Genomic DNA, 16625 nt, shown 5'->3' with positions numbered 1-16625 from the left:
ACAATGAATTTAAAACACTGACTACAAAAACATTGATTATGAAAAGGCAGACTGCGTTGGATAATCCAGAACATTGTATAAGCGAATGCTGGATAAGTGAGATTCTTCTTTAATATGAAATAATTACTGGGATAGAATAATGCAGAACAATATAATCTCTAAAACCAGGACAGTAAATAAACAGAGGAATTCCACACAGGAAACAATCAGGGCCAGCTAACACCTCCCAACAAAGTATTCCCATCATCAAAGTCTGGCAAATCCTGTTTTCTCAGGGCCACAGACAGTAGAAGCACATAAAATATCGCAAACAACACCACTCTGAAAACAAGGGAATTCCAGACAGGAAACAATCAGGGCCAGCTAACACCTCCCAACAAAAAATTCACTCAGGGAGGAAACAGCCAGGCTTTAAAGCTGCAAGGCCATTACATCCTAATCATTTTTCCTAATTGCAGCATTCATACTTGCCTCCAACAAACAAAAAAAACCAATCAGAAATATTGTATATTCACAACCTTTAGGAAATAATATCCCCTGATGGCGCAGCGTGTTAAAGCGCTGAGCTGCTGAACTTCTGGACCGAAAGGCCACAGGTTTGAATTGGGGGAGCGGAGAGAGCCCCCACTGTTAGCCCCAGCTTCTGCCAACCCAGAAGTTCGAAAACTTGCAAATGTGAGTGCATCAATAGGTACTGCTCCGGCAGGAAGGTAACACCGCTCCATGTAGTCATCCCACATGACCTTGGAGGAGTGTACGGACAACGCCGGCTCTTCGGCTTAGAAATGGAGATGAGCACCAACCTCCAGAGTAAGACACGACTGGACTTAATGTCTGGGGAAAACCTTTACCCTTGACCTTAACTACCACCAATTCCTCAATACTTTATTTCCCATACCACCATACTTCGCCACAGCAACGCGTGGCCGGGCACAGCTAGTTTATATCTAAATGCTTTATTTAGACAGTTTTAATTCATTTATTTTTGTTCTTTTTCGTCACTCAGCTTTATTTTTAGCTTTCACTTTTCTGTGCCTTCTCATCTTCTGTCACTTTTTAAGGCACTGCATGGTGTTATACCTTAAAATATGGGTCCAGGACACAGACAGACTTGTGTAGCCTTGTGACATTTTGACAGCTGTCATGTGGGAATAAAAGTGCATCACACAGCAGGCCTTTTAGGGTTATTGACACATGAGAGAGACAAGGAATTCTCAAGTGCAAGAGACAGGAAGTGTTGTAATGTCTGCCTGAAAAACTTTAAGGACTTATCAGCCCCTAGTGCACGAATGGTGTATAAATGTTAAGTGAGCATAATGATTGTAAAGGATTTCAAGGTTGTTATGTTTGTAGTTGCGAACTTGCAATCTAGACATCCAGGTTTTTGATGTTTTTGTGAAACAAAAAGAGAAGAACACAATTGGAAGGTTACTTTTGCAATCCAAAATAACATCAAAATTAATGGCTCAGTGGTTGTGATAAAGCAGATAGCTCCCATCCCTTAAATCCAGTCTTTCTCACCACTGTAAACTTATCTTTGCATTAACAGCGTACACTGCAGTTTCAGTGGTCAGGCTCTTCATGATATTATGTGCCCTATATGAATAGTACATATAGGGCACATAATGACTGCTTAGTCAGAAGGGGCCGAGATCAACTCTGTAGCAACCAAATGTCGAACTGAACTGATCCAGGGTAACACAGGGAAAGGCCACCCTAATGTGGTCTAGCCCTGCATTAACTCAAGTTGAATGATAATCTGAATTGTGATCCAGAATTAAGTTTATCCCCTAGCTTTGGACCTGTCTGAATAGTTGGACCAGTTTCATGCAGAACTTTTATCACCTGGGAACATGAGGTGGCACTTACCATGTCCTCCTGTCCTTTGTGTTGCAACAGTTTCCAGTCCGGTCCTACCCAACCACTGTAGCCACTCAGAAGGAACTTGGGGGGAGGGAGGTTACTCCCTCACACTTCCCCCATCATCACTGCAGATGATGAGGAACAGGTAAGGCTCATGTCATGATCAGAAAAACTGCCATGACACGGAAATTGGGAGGTGATAGTAAGGAGGGTCAGTCAGTGACACCGGACCATATTCACTGTGTGGTTGGCATTCCTTCCTGCTTCCACAGCACCCAAGGGGTGCCTGTCGGACCCATCTTAGTACCAATCCAGAGTACACCAATCAAAATCAGCCTGGGAATAGTGAATCAGTGTAGCTCCACCCTTGCTTCTCTGTGTGTGGTATGTGGGTAGGGAGAGACCTATCTGAAAAACTGTATCTATGTATATAAACCTGGCTGACTGTTAAGATCTGTGAGGGAGAGTTTTTTGTCAGTCCCACCATCATTAAAGATATGTTTGTTGAGAACATTGGGGGGAGGAACCTTCCCAGGCACCTTCTACAATGCCCTGTATCCTAGGATCTGATCCCAAATTAACTAAACTGGATTATATGAGTCTACACTGCCATATAATCCAGTTCAAAGCAGATAATCTAGAAGGAGCCTCAGTGGCTGCTTCCAAGTTATGGAAGTCTCCTTGATGGGATGTTGAATTGGGGCCCTCACCGATGTGCTTCTGTTGTCAGATCTTTATATTTAGGCAGGTCTTTGGGTTTTTTAACTTACAGTAGAGTCTCACTTATCCAACATAAATGGGCCGGCAGAACGTTGGATAAGTGAAAATGTTAGATAATAAGGAGGGATTAAGGAAAAGCCTATTAAACATCAAATTACATTGTAATTTTACAAATTAAGCACCAAAACATCATGTTTTACAACAAATCGCCAGACAAAGCAGTTCAATACATGGTAACATTATGTAGTAATTACTGTATTTACGAATTTAGCACCAAAACATCACAATGTATTGAAAACATTGACTACAAAAATACTGACTACTAAAAGGCAGATTGCGTTGGATAATACAGAATGCTGGATAAGCGAAGGTTGGATACGTGAGACTCTACTGTATTTCATCAGATGGACTGTGTTGTTTCTGAGTTTTATTATGTCTTAAGTGTGTTTTTAACCTGTTTTAACATGTGCTTTTAAACAGAATTATAGTTTAATTTGTTATTTATATTTTAAACAGTTGTAAGCTATCTTGTGCCCCTGGTGGCACAGTGTGTTAAAGTGCTGAGCTGCTGAACTTGCAGACCAAAAGGTCCCAGGTTCAAATCCCAGGAGCGGAATGAGCGCCCGCTGTTAGCCCCAGCTCCTGCCAACCTAGCAGTTTGAAAACACGCAAATGTGAGTAGATCAATAGGTACCGCTCCGGCGAGAAGGTAACGGCGCTCCATGCAGTCATGCCGGCCACATGACCTTGGAGATGTCTATGGACAACGCCAGCTCTTCGGCCTAGAAATGGAGATGAGCACCAACCCCCAGAGTCGGTCACGACTGGACTTAAAGTCAGGGGAAACCTTTACCTTTATCTTTAAGCTATCTTGAATCCTATCTCAGAAAAATGGTAGGATATACATTTATTTACTTTATGTTCCACCTCTCTTCCAGCACCTGACTGAAGGCAATTCACAAGACTTAAAACAAAACACAGCTTTAAAAAATATAAATGCGCCCTAGTTCATGTTTATTTCAGATAAATGTATCTGACATTGGACCCTGTAGATGACATGCCAAAACCATGAATAACTGAGTACTCCTCAAGCATCATTCTGTCACTCCTCATTTTTGAATGGCTTCAAACTGTCATTATATTCATACTTCTTTAAAGTAGCTTTCCAAGGGCTGGTGCCAGAGATATATATCTGAAGTAGCCACTGCCTGCTTTAAGCAAGAGCAAGTTTATCAGATGCTAAAAGGAATGTAATCTTTTACCTTAATATCATATGGAGGATTTATAGTAACATAATGGTAGCTTATTAAAAAGAAGACCCTAAATCACAGCTGAATGATTCTGCAACTGTTGCTCTCAAAGCAGAATGTGAAAATTAAATAGGAATGAGAATATCTCTTTCTTTAGTGTTGATGATAAAAGAAATAAGGCTTAGTTGTAATTTGGAAGTAAATTTTCCCTGGTTATATGTAATTTCAACCCATACAAAATTACTAGTGTTGGTGGTATACATATAAACAAGTACATATTTTTCATATAAATCACACACTGGAGCATAAAAGGTAAATAGATATAAGACAGCTGCAGAATATAATTTAGAAGCTAAAGGCAGTGCTTGCACATAATCTATCTAAATTATATTTTCTTAAACAGAAATAAGACATTTTAAAGGAAAACCCACACACAATTTTTTTGCAAGTGATTTGTGCCTCATGCCCGTAATTACTGAGTGCAGAGAGTTAAATTTACATCTTACCAAACCCATTTGCAGTTTATGCTGGAGAAACTGATTGTGGTTAAGCCTAGTGGGGCTACTCAGTAACCATATGCCATACTAAAGCTTGTTTTAATGTTAGTGCTTATGAATATTTTATTCTACTTACTTTAAACTTGAATTAATACTTGTTTTGCTTTTAACAAGAACTTGTTACATATTTGAAAATTGATGTAAAGAAAGCAACAGCGACTGGTACCTCTCATGTTAGGTGAGTGATGAGTCTGTTTAATGTTTTAGGACCTCATCACATTACCTCCTTGCTCCGTCCTAGGATGCTTCCAGGACAGAGCCAGGACGGAGGCCACCAGAGCCCATCACATGACACGGGGCTACTTCTACCGGGGCTCCATTCTGGAAGTGTCCTAGGATGGAGCCCTAAGAACATAAGAGGCTTTCCATGTTCTTATTGCTTAGAAGGGGGCAGTGCAGAGGGAAGCCGGGTGATGATGCTTTCCCTGTGATGAGGAAAGCAGCAATGCAGGAAATGTGGGTCACAGAGCAACAGTTTCCTCCACTACCCCACAGATTTGCCGGCGAATCCCCTTGCTGTTGCCTGCATTTTGGACCTTAATGTGATGAGGTCCTCAGTCTGAACTCTAAGGGGACCTTAACAACTCTAAGGGCAGCTCATCATCCTGAAAAAAGGCTTACCATGTCAAATTGTTCCTTTAAGTTTGAGCCTAAAATTTACCATCCAGTTGACATGGATGTCAATATGTCTCTGAAGGAAATGTATTAGTGCTGATATCAAGTGCAGTAGAAAGTCCAAAAGTGCTGCATGGTTTTTGACTCTTATCTTTCTAGATACACCCTTTTATTGCTATATGGCAAACAAAGGGAGCATCTCCACTGTAGAATTAATGCACTTTTACACCACTTTAACTGTCATGGCTTAATACAATGGAATCTTGGGAGTTGTAGTTTTACAGTATCTTTGGCATTCTCTGTCAAAAAAATGCTGGTGCCTCATTAAACTATAACTCCCAGGCATGCCAAGATTACTTCAAAAATATTTGGTTTATTTTTTCAGTTTGTTTCATTTTACAAATAATCACATTCAGTTATTTTACAAAGAATGTCTCTCAGGTTAGAAATTTAAGGGTTATAACATTTTGCTGTTGAAAAAGGAATGTACTATAAATATTAGTTTAAAATATTTGGAATAAAGCCCTTTGAGAGGTAGAATAAGCCCTTCTGACCTATATGTATTTGTATTACTAGCTGTATTTCACTCTATATGGATGTGGGTAGCATGTGAACAATACAATCATTTATTCTTTCATTTAAGCCCCATCTTTCTCCAAAGACTGGTATTCAAAGCAGAGCACAAAAAATTAAACAAGCAGGTATAAACAAAACAAGTTAAAAGGTGAAACTTTTCTAACTAAAGAAATTCTAAGTTGAACACATGACACAGACACAAGCAATTGATAAAAAAATATGGTGCAAACCTTCTGCATGAAAAGCATTTGTTCAGCAGCTGCCCAAAGTTGGTGAGAATAGATAGATCTATGTTTGCTCTTGGGACTGCATTACATGGGGAAAATTCCCCATCATAGAACACTTTGCCAACACAGCTGGCATGAAGCCTGCTGGATCTCATCACATGACGCACATCTACTTCTGGTGGGGCTCTGTTCTGGCTGTATCGGTGAAGTGTGCTACAAGGAAGAAATCGAAACAGACGAGACTACCTGTGTTCAGATAAAAAATCATGAGGTCAGCATGGGAGCACACTGGAAAGGTACGATTTCTGGCATGTAATGGGCAAGAGGGTAATGTGGGACACTTGGCAACAGATTTGTCCCGCTGCCCTACAATTTGCCCCATTGTCACCCGCATCAAGGACCTCCATGTGATTAAGTCCTCAGACATGCAACAAGGTTGGGATCAATTTATTCTTCCTTTCCGTAGCCTTAAACAGTGGTTCTCAACCTGTGGGTCCCTAGGAGTTTTGGCCTACAACTTCCAGAAATCCCAGCCAGTTTACCAACTGTTAGGATTTCTGGGAGTTGAAGGCCAAAACATCTAGGGACCCACAGGTTGAGAACCACTGACCTAGAAGCAACCACCAAAAGCTTTGGTCACTTTGCCCAGTAGTGGTTCCATGTTTGGCAGGCCCTCTGGCCAGGATGCCTTTAGGTGACTAATGGTAGGGGGCTGCTACTAATCTATTTATTACCTCTACAGACCCAATCCCCACAATCAACTGAGGTGCAAGTTTCATGTTAACTTGTCCTTTATTATACTTCTGTCACAACTAGGTTACTGGGCAAATGAACAGAGAATGGAGGTGACTTCCACATTAGCACCATGGTGAATCTATTTCTTTAAAGGTACTATCCAAGATGCTGAATCTAATTAGGAACTTTGGACTAAAAGCCAGGGCAAATTAACCAACCCACATACATGGAAGGTATCAGTGAAAAGGATATGGAAAAGGACCCTGGAGATGACAGAGACTGGACGGTCAGCTTTGTTACTAGGCAAGTTGAGGCAACCAACTCAGCAATAGTTGATGGAGGAAAATATGATTGTGATATTAGAGAATGGGACTATATGGACTACGTGCTAGGCTAGGCTAACTTTTTGCCTTCGAAAGACACCACACCAATGCCAGTTTCACAAGAAGAAATCCGATTAGTTCCTATGCACTGAATAAGTGGCACCAGTTTATCTTTTACCTCAGACACAAAAAGTCTTAATGCAATCCCAAGAAATTACAGATGGGTCCTTTATTAGGCAATAGGTACCAGCAAATGCCTGGCAATACCAACTGGTCTCTAACACAGAATAGAGATAACTCAGGGAATCAGCTTTGGTCACATGCTATTTCTTTCAGATACTTGCCGTCACAGCTGTGTTTATATTTGAGAAGATCCAGGAAATGTGAAAATTTCTGATTCATTCTGTGAAATTATTTGTTCTTGCAAAGATGGGAGTGCTTATGTATTTTTCCTCTCTACCATAACTTCCTACTCTTCAGAAGGAAAGTAACAACCTGGCTCTGGGATCAGGCCTTTGGGGAATAGCGCAGTGCAATAATAACGTTGGAGTATGTGCAATGACCACGGAACGGCTCAGACTATGGTTTTCGGATGGCGTGATTTTAATTGATTGCAATTTTAAATGTTTAATAAGTATTAATTTTAATTTTAATTATTTCAGATTCAATGTGTTGTATGTTTTTAAGGCATTGAATAATTGCCATATGTAAGACACCTTGAGTCCCCTTCAGGGTAGAAAAAGGTGGGGTATAAATGGGATAAATAAATAAATAACAGGTAGAGGAAAGGACATATTAAGATCCATAGGAAAAAAGAGACAAGTATTCATGACCTTATTTATAGTCTGCATTTTATTCTTTACAAAGCCTTTATGATTATCCTATTTCGTAAAAGACCAATCACATTTCAGTGGGGTGCTGTGTGGTTCCCGGGCTGTATGGCCGTGTTCTAGCAGTATTTTCTCCTGACATTTCACCTGCATCTGTGGCTGGCATCTTCAAAGATCCTTCAAAGAAAATGTTGCTAGAACACAGCCATACAGCCCAGAAACCACACATACCCACAATGATTCCGGCCGTGAAAGTCTTCCACAATATATAATCACATTTGAGCCTTTATATTGTACTGAATGGGCTTCTTTAGGAGCTGAATAGCATGTATATGGTTTTTTAAAATAAAATATCAAGTATAAAGAATGTGAACCATTATGTTACATTGTATGATCATAACCAGAATTATACATTGTTCTTTTCTACATCTTAAGATGCAATGTAATTTATTGTTGGTATTTATGTTTGCTTCTAGTGTAGCCCCTGAAAAATACAGTAAAATTTCTGAAAAAACATTGGAGAGTAAAATGAGGGAAAGGATATACAGATTTGACAAGTTATTATAGTCTGCTATGTACAAATGTACTATTTTATACAAATAACCAAATAAAATGTTTTGTTCTTGAACACCATATGATATCATGTTTGTTGCCATTAGTATCCTTGCTAACTCTGAGATAAAACATTTTGAAAGGGGGAGGAGTAAAGTATCTTTACAAGAAAAAGATAGGGATAGACCCATTTTATTGCCTGAAGCAATAATTACAATTTGCAGAACCAATGGGGTTGATTTTTTTCATGTCAGGAGCTATTTGAAAAACTGCAAGTCGCTTTTGGTGTGAGAAAAATAAGCCGTCTGCAAGGACGTTGCTCAGGGACTGTCTGGATGTTTGATATTTTACCATCCTGTGGGAGGCTTCTCTCATGTTCTCACATGAGAAGCTGGAGCTGACAGACGGGAGCTCATCCCGCTCTCCAGATTCAAACCACTGACACAAGGGTTTGACCAATTGTGCCACGGGGGGCTGAATGGGATTTATGAGTCTTTATGAACCACACACCAAGAGGTTGTTTTTTCTGGTTGTCCCTCAGTTATATTTCTGCTAATTGTGAAGTTAGTTAATAGGAATTGGAGCAAGAATAAAAATTTTCTCACATTATTATAAACTGCTTCACCCTTTTAAAAAGGCATATATTTTCCTTTTCTGGCTGTTGATTTGTGTGTAGTTTCGAGGCCCATGAGCCAAGGGAGTTGATAAAGATAGGAATTGCCTCAGCATGAGGGAAATTGGATGCTAGAACTGTTTGGGAGCAGATAGATCACTTGCTGTCAGGCAAAACCTTTATTGGTGTTTATGTGAGGGTTTATTTCCCTTCCTTTCTTCACTAGAAAGAGATAAATACCTTTTAGTTTTCTGTCATGAGTGATGTGGAGTAAACCCAGCTCTTTAGTTTCCATGACAAGCGGCAAACAACTATTGGCCCTTTATCTTGCTTGGATCTGGAGCAGCTGACAAAATATCAGATTTGGTAACCAATTCTCCTCCAGGAAAAATCCTCTTCTTTTCCATTTAGTGTTGCCATTTATAGTTATTCACTTTGAGTATCACCTGCACCCCCTTTTCCCCTTCTTCTTCTGATGTGCATGTAAATATAACAATCTAATCTCCATTTCCTTTCATTCATGTATCTAGGCTCCTATTTTATTCTTGCTTCTTGCACATGCTGTTTCCCTCCAGACATTTCAAATTGGTTTGGTTTGAAGACAGTTATAATACAAAACATTTGTAGGGTACCAGATCAGGAAAAGATATTGTAGGCAATATTCTATTCAGATACAGTTCAGGGAAAAGCTGTTTCGGATACACACCACTAACTTTATAGCAAAACTTGCACCTTGGTATCCACTGGGATTTGGTTCAATCTCCCCACTCCACTTCATGGATACCAAAATCTATGGATGCTGAGGTTTCATTCAATAGAATGGTGTCGTAAAATGGTATCCCTTTTATAAAATGGGAAAATCAAGGGGTTTCTTTGCAGACTCTTTTTTGGGGGGTGGGGTGGGGGGGTGGCAGGATACATAATCCATGGATACAGAGGATCAACTGTATTACATACTATATCAAGAATTAATTTTTTTGAATACTCTGAAATATTTTTCCACTTTTCTATTTTTAGACCAACTATCAAGCCTGCAATTTCCTGTGTGATGGAAATATTGATGATGAGGTCAATGTTGGACTCAGGCCCGTAGCCAGGATTTTGGTTCGGGAGGGGGGGGCTGAGTCTGAGTGAGAGAGGATCTACCCTAGCAAACTTTTTATATCATCCCAATACCCCCATGCATATGGGATATACTGAGCATGGTGATCAGATCATGTTATAAATAAACATAACAGTTTAAATAATAAATGTAAGGCCTTCTTGTGGACAACCCTGAGAATTTTTGCTCCTCAAGTCCCCCCCCCCCTTCCTGGATACATGGCTGGTTGGACTTGAATTAGTTCAATACCAAAACTGCTTAGATTTATTTGTTACAGGTGCATTTAGAAGTTGGTTCGACTTAATTTCTGCTGATGATTGCTGCTTAAGTTGGAAATAATGTTGAAGGTAGCATTTAAGATTACAAAGGCTAGCAAGATCCACACCAGACTTAGATCTTTGGAATTTCCTGTACAGGAGTCTTATTTGTTGGTTAATTTTAACACAATCCATATCAAACCCAGAATTGTTTGATCTTGTTCCCCCACCAGGATGTGGGTGGCTTTTTAAGCAAGCTTGCCAATTGGATAATTAGGTTATCAAATATTGGTCAGGGTTGTAGTGTGTGATAACGTATTTAATCCCATCCCAGGAGAAATGCTGACTGTGAATTCAATAAAGAATAATAAACAAATAAACACTTCCATTTGTATACATTCCTCTAGCTCCCTACTTGCATAAGGATAGCCCCACTCAGTTTTTTGCCATCCCATTTTCCCACCTGCTTATAAAATGTCCTAGTTCTCTGTTTTCCTCCCACTCTTCCCCTTCAGTCTTGGTTACTTCAGTTACTGCAAACTGAGGTGACATCTGCACTATAGGATTAGTTATCCCTCCCCCTTTCCATGGTTGTGCAGGCAGCTTTGCTCTGCGTAAACTTGCACACAAATATATGGAAACTGCAGATATAAGTTACAGAATTTCTATGCTTAAAATAATAGGTATGTATGTTTTTCCTCATTAATCCCCCCCTCCCCCCGCCCCTTGTTATCTAGGCTCACCCTTATAATTACATTCTGATATTGCTTGAGCACACATGTACAACTTTGAAATGTTGGAAGTCATGTAATAAAATGAATGTTGAGAGTGAAGGGATCACATTTAGGACAGTGAAATGTCTCAAGGATTTCAATGCAAAGCTTTGTCTTGTGCAGAAAAAATGGTAGCTGGCTGCCTGCAGGCAGAATTGGATGTTTCACTCAAATCAGACAGATTCTAGAAATCTACGGGAGGCCAAGGCTATGCACGTCTTTTCTCACTAGCTGTTTAATCCCTTATGAGTTGGAACAAGGCAAGGCTCACACTTCTTGATTTCTCTCTTAAAATGACAACCTTCTACTTTAAACATTATTCTTGGTTACAACTTCCAGAAGGAATAGTTTCCAGAGGTGAAACAGCCATAGCCTTCACAGTCAACACCGAATAGGTAACGGCCTGGCTGGCCAAAGACATTTTGCCACCTGAACTGAAAAAATAAATGGTGTCCCCTTCTGCTCACCTGAGTCAAGGTGCATTTCTCTGAAACAAGGTTGATAATTCTGTGGTTGATAATTTTGCACCATTGGCAATCAAATCTAGGGATGCACAACAATAACCCATTAGATAATATACCATGGACTGCTGAAAAAACAAATGGGAAAGCCGGTCCTGAGCCCTCAATAGAAACTAATACTATGACTAAACTGAGACTTTTGTACTTTGAACATACCATGAGACAGTGTGATTAATTAGAAATGAAAATAATGCTCAGTATTATGGAAAAAAGAAAGACTGGTGGTGGATTGAGTCCATCAAGGAAGCCACAGGCCTGAGTTTACAAAATCGAAGCCCAGCAGCTGATGACCAGGATCCTTGGATAGTTGTTATTCATAAGATCACCATAAGGTAAAGTTGACCTGACAGTGAATAACAATAAATTTGCTACCCATTTATGACATGCAACATCATTGCCTATGGTAGAGCCATCCGAAGAACTAGTCTCAAAACAGACAAGCTATGAGGATCTTATGCAAATATCTTTATTTCCCTTGTTCAGATGGCACAATATATTAAAGGAGAAAATTCTTAGAAATGGCTGGAAGGCTTGTCGTTCTTCATTAAAACTGTGATTTTGTAACAAAGGATGAATTCGAAAAAATGTCTGATATGGAAAACTGAAAAAGTAATTATACTTTACACTCTACAGATTGAGTGTTGCTTATCTGAAATACTCAAGACCAGAGGTTTTTTTGAATACTTTTTTTTGTTTTTGGAACACCTGTATTTGAATATACATAGTGAATGACAGGTAGGCAGGGAAAGCAGCTAGTTACACATCCAGCTCCCACTGAGTTTAACTCAATGAGTTCTAGTTCTGCCGCTGTCAAAATTTGGTGGGGAAAATCAGGTACTGAATATGTGCCTAGTCCCCTTTTCTCAAAGGTGGAAGTTGCAGCAGCAAAAAGTTTTGGATTTTGGAATCTTTCAGAATTTGGTTTCTAGAAAAAACAGATTCAATCTGTAGTGTACTTTTTGACAAGGTTTCAAAGTAAGGACAATTTTGTTATTTATACATTTACAATTTTCTTGGCCCTGTTAAGATTTTCCTGATTTCATCTACAGCACAAACAAAAGTAGAGATTTTTCTATATAAACATGCACTTTTACCCCACCCAGTGGCCACCTTGTACATCACCAGCTTTGTTAATCTTCCAAATTGCCCTCACCAATTGTCCCAAGGTATTGGAAATAGTATACATTGCTGAAATGTAAATGAGGGCAGAAACGGGATTTGCTTTCAGACATTAGACTATCATCTCTAGTTATACACAGCTATCAGGGTGTATCTATACTACACTATTATAGGAGTTTAATACCATTTTAATTGCCATGGCTCCATCCTGTAGGATCAGGGGATGTATAAATTATAAAGCCACTTCCCTCAACTGCAGTTTTTCAGATACCCTTAAGTACTACTATTTAATTATAAAATTAAATGAATTAATCTAATCATAGTTCTAAGAGAACCATGATACCTTTTAAGTGCCCCACTAAATTATTTGCCTCAAAATTCCATAGTATGGAGACATAACATTTCAAAGTGCTATAGCTACTACTGTGAGCATACTCAGAGACACTAGCCTGGACCCACTTCTCTTATCTCTGAGTGAGGAGAGGAAGCTCAAGGTATGAGTGTTATTCTGGAGGAATTTGTATAAAAGGTCTGTGTGAATTCGTGCAGCTTGACACTACTTTGACTGCCATGGCCCAATGCTATAGAATCCTTGGATTTGTAGTTTGAAGAGGCACTAGCACTGTTTGGCAGAGAAAACTAAAGGCATTATAAAACTACAACTAAATCAGAGGGTACATCTACACTATGGAATGAATGCAGCTTGACACCAGTTTAACTGGCAGTTAAAGTGGTGGCAAGCTGCATTAATTCCATAGTCTAGATGTACCTCCTGATTCAGAGGAGGGCAATGGCAAACCACCTCTGAATATCTCTAGTTTAAGATTAAGTGCATTAACTCTGTAGAAATAATGCGGTTTTTGACACCACTTTAATTTCTAGGTTACAATGTTATGGAATTGTGGGAGTTGAAGTTTTACAATGTGTTTACCCTTTCTGCCAAAGAATGCTGTTGTATCACCAAACTAAAAGTCCCAGAATTCCATAGTATTGAGCCATGGCTGTTAAAGTGGTGTCAAACTGCATTAATTCTACAGGGTAGATTCACCTCTGTCATAGGTTCATAGGCAACTTGAAGCCAAAACACATACATATTGAGGAATAAGGGATATGGAGGAAGAAAGGGAGAAAAAAACAAGTAACAACTCTTATGATGACCTGCTGGATGGAAACTGTTCATATAGCCTGCTGGAAGGGTTACTGTAATGTGGCATTTCAGAGAGGGCCAAAGGCTGCTGATCATAAAAGAACTGGTGTAATAATCCTGCTTCATTTCTCTGCTATGCAGCCTGCGGGAATGGCTACCATTGGGTTCATATTCAGAACTAAATCATACATACAATGTAACTGCTTTCATAAAATAAAGTAAGGTTTTCTCAAGGTAATAAGTATTACATTCTTCATACAACAGATTCTCTAAATGGGATAGTAGCACATCAACGGATGTATTTCCCCCCTGTTTTCCATCTAAAAGATTTCGTTAAAATCAGACGTGTGCTGATTCCCTATGCAGCTGACCTCTTTCAGGACTGTTGCTTACCAATGTTGTAAACCAAAGCTTTCTTTTACTTTTAATCATGTAAATGCTTTACTGTGACATTTCAAAGGTTTTTCAGACGTAACCCTGAACCTTCTCTCTCAGTTTATAATGTAGAAGCTTTTAAAAAAAGAAAATGTCCCCAAACAGTTAAATTAATCTGAGTTTCTTTAAAGCCAGCACATTTGTCCAGGGCAAGTTTCAGGGGGTTTGTCAATTTTAATTAGAAATGGCACAATGACTGTGCACAACGTAGCAGATTATCAGGGCTACTTGTTAAATTATTAAAGGCTGGCTAAGCTTTGCAATGGAGTTAGTGTCCAAATTAGTAAATTTGATAGTATACATTTGCAAAAGAAAATTGCTTTTCCTCCCCTTGCTCTCTCTACAGAATCTGTTTTTAGCCGTCAGAATTCACAAGCTGTAAATCTCCTGATAATTTCAAAGAATTAAATCTGGATTCATAACAATACAACTGGGTGAAATGCCATGCCCTTTCATATCTCCCTTTATCTACCTTTGATGCTTCCCACTTTGGTGTTTGAGGCATAATATTCTCTGTGCTGTACTATATACCACATTTTCAACATAAGGTTATACATCATGGAACACTAGGGAAGAATGCTAAACTAAAGCAGGCGGTTATATACTGAAAGCATTACACTCTAAAACAATTATGCAGAAACTAACAGAGAAACAGTATCATGTAGTGGTTTAAGTGTTAGGATTCATTAGACAGAGGTCTTCAAACTGGGGAAAAGTGGGGGAATCCATGGGACAGTGATGCAAATCCAGCAGGCAGCTGGGGAAACCATCGGCCCCATGCCCTGCATCGCACACATCACCATTTCATGGGGAAGCATCACTACCCAGCTTCCTCCTGTGCTTCCCCCAGCTTAGACAATGAGAACACAGGAAGCCTCCCATTTTCTCAGGGCTCTGTCCTATGATACTTGCAAGACAGAGCCAGGATGGAGCCCCACCAGAAGTATCCCTGCATCATGTAATGGGCTCTGGTGGTCTCCTTCCTGTAAGCGTCCTAGGACAGAGCTGAAGACTAATGTGATGAGGTCCTTAGACTATGACTTTGGGAGGCCAGGGATCAAATCCCTATATGGCCAAGGAAACCCACTGACTGATGCATGGCAAATCACACTCTCTCAGCCTCAAATGAAGGCAAAAGCAACCTCCCGCTGAATAAATCTTGCCAATAATCCACTCAGGTTCATCTTGGGGTTGCGATAAGTCAGTGATAACTTGAAACACACTACAATAACAAATCAGCTTACATAGATTAGCTATAGGACAATGTTCACATTACTTAGTGTTAAACTGATTGTCAGACTATTATGGTAAATATTAGGCTTATGCAATCCAGATAAACCTTGATCCGTTCTGTGTCCTGGTTTTCAGTGGGGGCCCTGATACATTTTTGGGAGCCTACCAAATTCGAGAGGGCAGGTATCTGTTTTTGCTCCTGGGTGCTGAAAAATCTGTTTTCTATCAGCCCATTATTGGGGGCAGGGGCTTCCCAGGCTCCCTTTCCCATCATTTGAGGCATTTAAGCTGTTTTTACTCTACAGGAGAGGCTCCCACACTTTCTCTCCCTGGCCTGCATGCCACACACACTCTTTCCAAGGCATTTAAAGGATGAAAGTTCTTAAAGCTGTTTCTTACTCTAGAGGAGAGGCACTGCAGACAGGAGCACACACGTTAAAGAGGCTTCTTGTTTCAAAGCTGTTTTTCTAATGTAGAGGAGAGGCGCTCAGCTGCAGGCAGGCACACACACTTTAAGGAGGTTTCTTACCTTCTATTCTAAAGGAGAGGTGCTGCAGGTAGGTGCCCATGCTTTCTCTCCCAGGCCTGTATGTCACACACACTCTTTCCAAGGCATTTAAAGGAGGCAAGTTCTTAAAGCTGTTTCTTACTGTAGAGCAGAGGCATTGCAGCCAGACGCGCATGGCCTTTCTCTCCCGGACCTGCACGGCCAGCAGCCATACACTCTTTCCAAGGCATTTTAAGCAAGCTTCCCACTTCCAGGTAAGGAAGAGTGATGACCTCCTGGAGCTATCCTTCCTGCACTTCCTTAAAATAAACCCTCTTTTTCCTGGCATAATTCAATTTCCTTTCTGCATTGGGTTTAATGCTTCCTTACAGATGTTTCTACTTTCTACTTTAGAGGAGAGGTAACTAGTAGTAGTTGTCAGGGAATGAGGATCTTCTTTTTGTTTGCTGGTGAATTAATAAAAAAAAATTAAACTGTGATGCTGAAAAGCAGATGAGGAGCTGGGATCGACTCCCACTTACTTTCATTGTGGGTGGGTTTTTGTACCGAGAGGACCATTCCTGTTCTGTGCTTCCGAAGTACTGGAGGTACCGAAGGAAACAGAAAACAGAAAAAATGAATTATGCGCACAAGTCTAGTAAATATTGTGGCAAGTAATCTCTAAAGAAA

General features: G+C 39.9%; 2 long non-coding RNA genes across 2 annotated transcripts in view; one reads left to right on the top strand and one right to left on the bottom strand.

Annotated features, from left to right (window-relative positions):
* LOC134298932 (uncharacterized) overlaps positions 1-8324 on the top strand; it is a 44561-nt gene extending 36237 nt beyond the window's left edge. The window contains exon 3 of the long non-coding RNA XR_010006055.1: positions 1900-8324. This is a non-coding gene — a long non-coding RNA (uncharacterized LOC134298932). The remainder of the gene's footprint in view (positions 1-1899) is intronic.
* The window catches only part of LOC103278546 (uncharacterized), a 31301-nt gene extending 15192 nt beyond the window's left edge, over positions 1-16109 (bottom strand). Inside the window, exon 1 of the long non-coding RNA XR_010006054.1 lies at positions 15978-16109. This is a non-coding gene — a long non-coding RNA (uncharacterized LOC103278546). The remainder of the gene's footprint in view (positions 1-15977) is intronic.
* Between the last annotated feature and the right edge of the window lie 516 nt (positions 16110-16625).

Source organism: Anolis carolinensis, chromosome 4 (genome assembly GCF_035594765.1).
Source record: "Anolis carolinensis isolate JA03-04 chromosome 4, rAnoCar3.1.pri, whole genome shotgun sequence".
NCBI classification, from domain to species: domain Eukaryota; kingdom Metazoa; phylum Chordata; class Lepidosauria; order Squamata; family Dactyloidae; genus Anolis; species Anolis carolinensis.
The sequence above is the reverse complement of the archived record's forward strand: the minus strand, read 5'-3'. Positions and strand labels throughout refer to the sequence as shown.